The following is a 7,331-nucleotide window of genomic DNA, read 5'->3' on the forward strand; positions in this document are numbered from 1 at the left end:
TGGCTGGTGTTCCACAATAAAAATCTGTCCTGGGAGAATCTAAAGAAAAGGAAATGGCATGGGCCGAGCAGGTGCCTAATGTGCGAATCAGAAGAGGAAACCAATTTTCATATGTTCTTCCAATGCCAATCTATTCAGCAAATATGGCATGATTTGGCAATATTATATGGCTTCCCTCTTGTTTCTCATGCTTCAACGCATGCAGCTTTTGAATGGTGGAGTGGGCAGAGAGATTCATGGAGATCTTTCATTATTATTGTCCTATGGTGTGCATGGAGGTGGAGGAACAGAAAAATCTTCAAAGAAGTGAAAGAGCCTCTCAAGGATATTTTACAACATATCATATCCATCTATGATTCCGTACCGAAAAAGCAACCCAAATCGAAAACTGTCAACAGAAATGTGCAAGAAGATTATCTCTCTAGGACCCCAAGGGCGTTTTTTGATGGCGCTGCTCAGCAAAACTCTTGTGGCTGCGGGATACACATTATAATGGACGAGAATCTTCAATATTGTATTTCATGGAATGCAGGAAAGGGCACTAATAGCATGGCTGAGGCGAGGGCCCTTGCGGGTCTTCTTGCTTTCTGTATTTTTTTTGATATACAGCCCATTTCAATTTTTGGGGACTCCAAGATCATGGTCGATCATGTCAAAGGAAAATGCCATATCAGGAGCCCACACCTCGCAGGTTGGATGGACAGGATTATGTTTTTTTGGGGACTTATGAGAGATTGCTCCATTCAGCACATTTTCAGGGCTCAGAACCAGCAAGCGGACAGCCTGTCAAAGGATGGTCTTCTTCTAGAAACAGGTACCTGGTCCATGAAGGTAATATATGGCGAGGAATCCTTTATCATACAGGATTTCTCTATCCCTGGCTTTTAATCTCCTTTCATTATCTCCAGGTCTGCTATTTTCATCCTTTTTGTTTTATCATGGCATATGTATGGTATATGAATGATTTTAAACAATCTCTGAATTTCATCCCAGAATCCGCATGTGGTGTATAATCAACTTGTATCTGTTTTTGATGTGCAGCAGCACAAATCGCCTTTTCCTTCATAGAGGGACTCATCCTCTAGTTTTTGTTCCTTATGTATTAGACTTTCCAGCTTCAAAAGCTTGACAATGTACTATCTGGAACCTTTATATAGTCTCAATATAATACAATTATGCTTTTTCTTTCTGAAAAAAAAAAGAAGCAAACTTGTTAAAAAGTATACATCATCCCATTCCATTTCTTCTCGCAATTTCTGTTCAGCGAGAACTGCAGAATTAATTTAATGCTCCGTAGCCGAGTAGATGAGTGCTTAGTGCTGACCAGGTTTAGAGTTTGATATTTTAGATAATGTTTTTCTTTTTAACTTCAGGATTTTATTGTTAACCAGAAAATTTTAAAATTTAACAGTAAATTTGAAGTTCACCTTCATAAATTTTAATAACTGAGTGTAAATATGTAGATTCAACCGATTGATTCTTATAAATCAATCTCTTATTTAGCCCGCCAAAGTATTGTTTCTCCTTATGCCAAAGAGCCGTCAATGCCCATGCCCTATTATATGCCTTCTTTTAAATATAAGGACAAATCTCTTATGTTTATTTGAAAATTTCAAACATGAAACATTGTTATCTAAACTTGTATATAACAAAAGGATAAGGATTTTCAGGGCTTAATCTGCATAGCCCCGGTAAGATCCAGGAAGAAATAGTAGATCACCTGTGTTGTAAGATTTTATAGGTCCTGCCCATAAAAGAGAAGATAGATCAGATCTCCTTGGAGCCTTTTATCATTGGATCAATTAAGTTTAAAAATTTTCATCTCTTTTCCAATTTTTGTAGCTGGGAACCTGGTTACTAAGAAATATGATTATTTTTAAAAACTCAAAAAATTAGTATAAAGATGGGGGTACATTGCAGAGAATATAACTCGAAATTAAAATAAAAAAGTCTAAGAAAGATCAATCTCCCTAATTTATCTCCATGTTTTTTCGTTGGTTTTTTAGATGGAGCTGCACAAAAGGATAGATGTAGAGATAGGAATGATAAGAATGACATAAAATAAGTCTTTTAAGTTTAGAATTGGTATAGAGAAAGGAACAAACAAAAAAAAAAAAAAGTTAATTGCTTGTTAGGCTCTTATTTATTTATTTTTGTATATTTGAAAAATATAAAATGCATATAATTTTTTGGAAATTCCAAATATCTAATAAATTTGGTTGACAAATAAAGTACAATTAGAAACTCTAAGCTTAGCTTCTTGAAAACTCAGAATTTCAAAAATAAAAAATTACTCCTAAGAACTCAACTTTCAACACATTCATAGAAAGCTCAATACAACAACCAACATTTAATCAAAAAAATCTCTTTCGATGCATACAAGATAATTATATTATGAAGAATGTGTTTACAATAAGTTTCAAAGTGCACATTCAATGTATTTAGACTAGTTTGGGCTATCAAGCTTCCACTGTTGTTTATATTTTTACCATACTCACTTTGGATACAGTTTGTTTTTTTGGGGGTCTTTTCAGTGTAAGCTTTTTCGGAGAAAGTGTTGCTTCTGACATTTACTTATTTTTTTAAAGGAATTTTACTTCAGAAAAGCCTCCAGGTGTATATGTGTTTTTTTAATTCTGAGTGAATAAAAAAGTCAATATTTTTTTAAAAAAAAAAGGGCACAAAATGAAAATTTTTGCATGCATAAAACATAAAAATGACTGCCGTGGAAAACAAATAACTATTTTAAAATTTTAATTTGAGAGTCGGAACAAATTTGAAATTCCATGCTTTAATTCAAGGTTCAGAAGAAATTTGAAATTCTAGGCCTGGTGCTGCTTCCCATTGAAGGAGCGTACCTTCTATTAAGATCTCGTACTTCCAAATTCACGTGGGTATGTCAGACTCAGTTGCTTAGTGGTGAGGGTATCGTGGGATTGACGTAAAAACAGGTGGGTATGTGAGTGAACTTAGTGGGTTGGTGGTGGGAAACTCCTATTTCCAATTTTATAGAAAAGTAAATGCGTTTTGATATGGGAGGTAAATAGCGTTGGCTCTCTGAGTGACAGCACGTGAATCGAGATAGCAACGTGGAGAGAGAGAGCGAGTACTATTTGCCTCGCATATCAGAGTGCATTTACTTTTCTATAGAGTTGGAAATAGGAGTTTCTTTGGTGATGAGGGTATTGTGGGATTGACCAAAAAGCAAGTGGGTATGTCAGTAGTTTACGGATAGGCCACTCCCTCCCTTTGGTCCCTTCGAAAAAGGGCTATCCATTCTACCAGACCCGCTATCGGAGTGCAAGAACAGCTATTAGTATGGATGGTCCCTTCGAAAAAGGGCTATCCATTCTACCAGACCCGCTATCAGAGTGCAAGAACAGCTATTAGTATGGATGGAATTTGAAGGGCAAATGGTTTGTTATCCGTATGGATAGAATTTGAAAAATAAATTGTTTATTAGAACGTGATTTGTCTTAATTAAAATAATTTGGTTAAAACAAAAATAAAAACAATCAAATTTAACGACCAAATCTATTTTGAAATTCCAACCTGGCTACCAGAGTCTAAGAAGTCACAGCGGAACGGAGTTTCAGAAGAGGTTATACACTTCATCTATTGCAGCACAGGAAGTGTTATTCAATAGAGTTTAATACGAGCTACCCTATAATTCATTTGAGGGATGGTGTTGACCCAAAATACAAAGGAAGTAGAGGTTAATCATTGCAGAATGTTTGGCCGTTTGGGGAATATATTGATTTTAGGTGGGCCCGTCTTAAAAGAATTAGAGGTTAATCATTGCTAAATGTGTGGTGCTTTTTGGAATAGATTGATTTTAGGTGGGTCCGTCTTAAAAGACGTAAAGAGGTTAATCATTGCTGAATGTTGGGTGTTTTTTTGAAATAAATTGATTTTAGGTGGGGTCACTCTCAATATTGATATTGGATAGAAAAATTAATAGTTAATTTGTATGATTTTGTTATGGGGATTCTGTAAGGCTGGGTTGAATTTGGATATTTTATTGGATAGTTTTATCTTTATAAGGGTTTTTATTATCACTTTTGGTCTTCAAACTAGTAATCTGATAACATAAACTCTACCGAAACCAATTTCAATTTTATGGATAATTATTAAAGAAATGTTACTATATTTAAAAGTTTATTGTTGAAGAAATGTGATCTATTTACTTTGTTACATAATTTTATTTTTATATTTATTACATTTATGTTTTGATTTGATGTAAAAAAAAAATATGGAGATTTCTTGGAATGAGAAGTTTAAGCTTTGTAATTTGCACAATTCAAGTTCTTAACAATTTTTTAAGGTGTTGAATTTAGTGTTACCCATCAGTGCCTTTCTATATTAACCTCATGGTAAGTTTTGTAATGTTGGTCACCATTATAAATTTGTTGATATAACACCATAGAAGTGAAGGATGATTTATAAAACTTTATAAGTGGGAATGAGGGAGCGTTGCAAGAGTGGAGCATATGGAGGGAAATATATTCCAACAAATACTTTTGTCAATAGAGCGTTCCAAAATTAAAAGGGTTGTTTCACACGACAGGCTTCAAGAAATACACCTTCATAAAGTTGCCCTTGCTTCAATCATTCACAGTGTTATCCAAATCCTAATAAGTTGTTGTGCCACGGATTATTGTTATGGCTAATAATATATGGTATATAACGAGTTGAGTTGCTCGAGATGATACCTGGCAATACAGGATGCAAGTCGAGAGTATGTCTTATGTGGTTGTTTTTGTGTGTGGGAGTCAATAAATTCTAGAATGTATTGACCCCCACACACAAAAACAAACACATAAGACATACTCTTGACCTACATCATGTATTGCAAGGTATCATCATGTATTATATTTTATTCTACATTCCCCAATGGGGGTGATACCGCCAAGCCCTACCCTGACAACAAGCATGATTTAGATGTTGAGGAGCAGTATGTCACAAGGTTTGGTGACATTTATTACATATGCAATGCTTGTGACATGTTTGACGAGAATCCTTGCGTGGCTCCTGCTGGCACCCACACCTATGAGTTACCTTTCCCAGTCTCGTCACTATAAATGTGAACGTTGGGTAGGTGTTAGGGGGCAATACTAGGGTGTATGGTTTTATAATCTCTTTTAGGGAAGAGTTATGGCAATCACCATACAAGATCCATTGGAGCAATCAACTATGATATTTGACATCACATTCGTCATGCCTATTCATGAGAGCATGATGGTCAAGTGGTTGGAAGGTATTGAGCAATGTGTCAGGCTTTCCAAATGTCTATTCAGCGACCCCACACTCACTACAGGATCTCCTCTCGGGCTAGTAATTTCATGCTCGTTTGAGCCTTATAGTTGCATGGGGATCTACCCTTGGTTGGTAATAATTACAACAATTGGGGTGGCAAAGCACACCATGTGATCCAAAAATGGATCCTGAATAAACCTCTAAGTCTAAAAGTCTTCACATAAGAGGTAAAAGGTGCCAAATGGCACAAATCCTTTGTAAATCAGAGGAAAATGAAAATCACAAGCTACTTTCAAAAATAGTCTCTTTGCAGAGATCCCTTTATTCTGAATCCAACGCAACTTGAATGGGCAGAAATGGACTTCAGATGGAGAAGTTATCACAAAAAGAAGTTCCCCTTTGTTTTTTGGGAAAGAGGCAAAAATCCTTTAACAATGGGCAAAAGACCCTTATAAGGGAAAATTGCATCGCATGAGGCCAAGAGGAGGACATAAAATCGGGCGGAAGGCACCACCAATCAACAACCTCCGATGATTGGATCGGGGGGTCGGATCGGAGGCAGGCAGTGTATACCCAAGGCAAAGGTCCCGGGCCGATGCGATGGTACGATCGCCGAAATCGGCAGATCGCAATCGGCGATACCACAAGGCAAAGGTGGGACCCCGGGCGATGAGATATCGCGATCGCCAATATCGACGGATCGCAATCGGAGCTACACAGAGGAGCGGCTATAGACATATATATATGCATGATGTGATTAACCAGACCCGATGGAAATCTAAACGCTATTTCATAAGATTTGAGATCCGTCAATTGGCCTTTTTAATGTATTTCCATGTATTTTGTTTACTAAACGAAATACAAAGGGAAGCCATAGAGAGGGATATGGCGACTTGCGATAGCGATTTCAAGCAGACCCGATAGAAATATAAGGCAGAATTCAGGATGTTTGAAGTCCGAAAGACTGTATTGTGGCGGATTTTCCCGAGTTTGAAGGCATTTCTCTGTGTAACCAGAGAATGGCCGTTTCAGGGATTTCAAAGGCCCAATGCCCTCATCCATCACAGATTAGGTGGTCGCCTCCCCTGAATGCGTTATGCAATGATTATTTAATGCTAGAAGAAGGATTTGGGTGGGCAGAGGCTAAGAGCCAAATGGCAGTTGAAGAGACAACGTGCAAGGAAGCCAAGAGCCACATAAGGATGATTGCACATAGAGAAACGGTTGGGGTAGCCAAAAAGCCGGAAGCTCACCTCAAAGGAGGCAGAGAGCTCAATTGAGAAAAAGTTGAATGTTGAAAGTAGTAGCAAAGCCGAGAAAGCAGGGAGAGCTGAAGAGCTACTACACAGGGTAGCTGAGGGAGCCTTTGGGGTCACTTGAAGTTCAAGTGAAAAGCTAGAGAGCTGAAGGTTGTAGAGGGCCAAGAAGCCAGAGCCGAAGAGCCAGAGCCAAAGCCAGAGCCGAAGAGCCAGAACCAGAGCCAAGAGCCAGACCCAGAGTCGAAGAGCAAAAGCGAGATCCAAGAGCCAGAAAGCCAAGAGCTTCAAGAGCCGGGGATAAAAATGGTATCTGAACCCACTGTTTTTGTGTAAAACAGTAGGAGTTGAGCCAAGGGCTTAATCCCAGAGAGCCTAGTCGAGTTGACCAGAGCTCAAGGAGACTTAGCCTAAAAGTTTTGGGTGAACTCCAAATTAAATTGTTGTTCTGTCTGTTTTGTTTATTGTTGCATTAGTATTTATTGTATGTATTTACATATCAGCATACATAGCAAATTTTAAAGCACATAAATAGCCAACAATAAATATAAGCATACACCTATAATTTCAAGCATATTATCATTTCCGCATTGGTTAATCAATAAGACTTGGGAATATTTAAAGCTTTGGGAGTGGGAGAGGTTCTTGTAAGTTAGACAAGAAGCCTAAGTGCCCCATTTTCAGATCAGGTGGTATCGGAGCCTGAGATTTGATTGACCTCACCTTCAAAGAAGGTTATATCAGAATGCTTGATTGACAGAGCAAAGATTGCTTGTCTGAAAGGTGTTTGGGCAGTCAAGGATTGATTGTCTGATTGAT

This window comes from Pinus tabuliformis, chromosome 7, assembly GCF_031772625.1.
Source record: "Pinus tabuliformis cultivar Carrire ecotype Pingquan chromosome 7, CPIR1, whole genome shotgun sequence".
NCBI lineage: Eukaryota > Viridiplantae > Streptophyta > Pinopsida > Pinales > Pinaceae > Pinus > Pinus tabuliformis.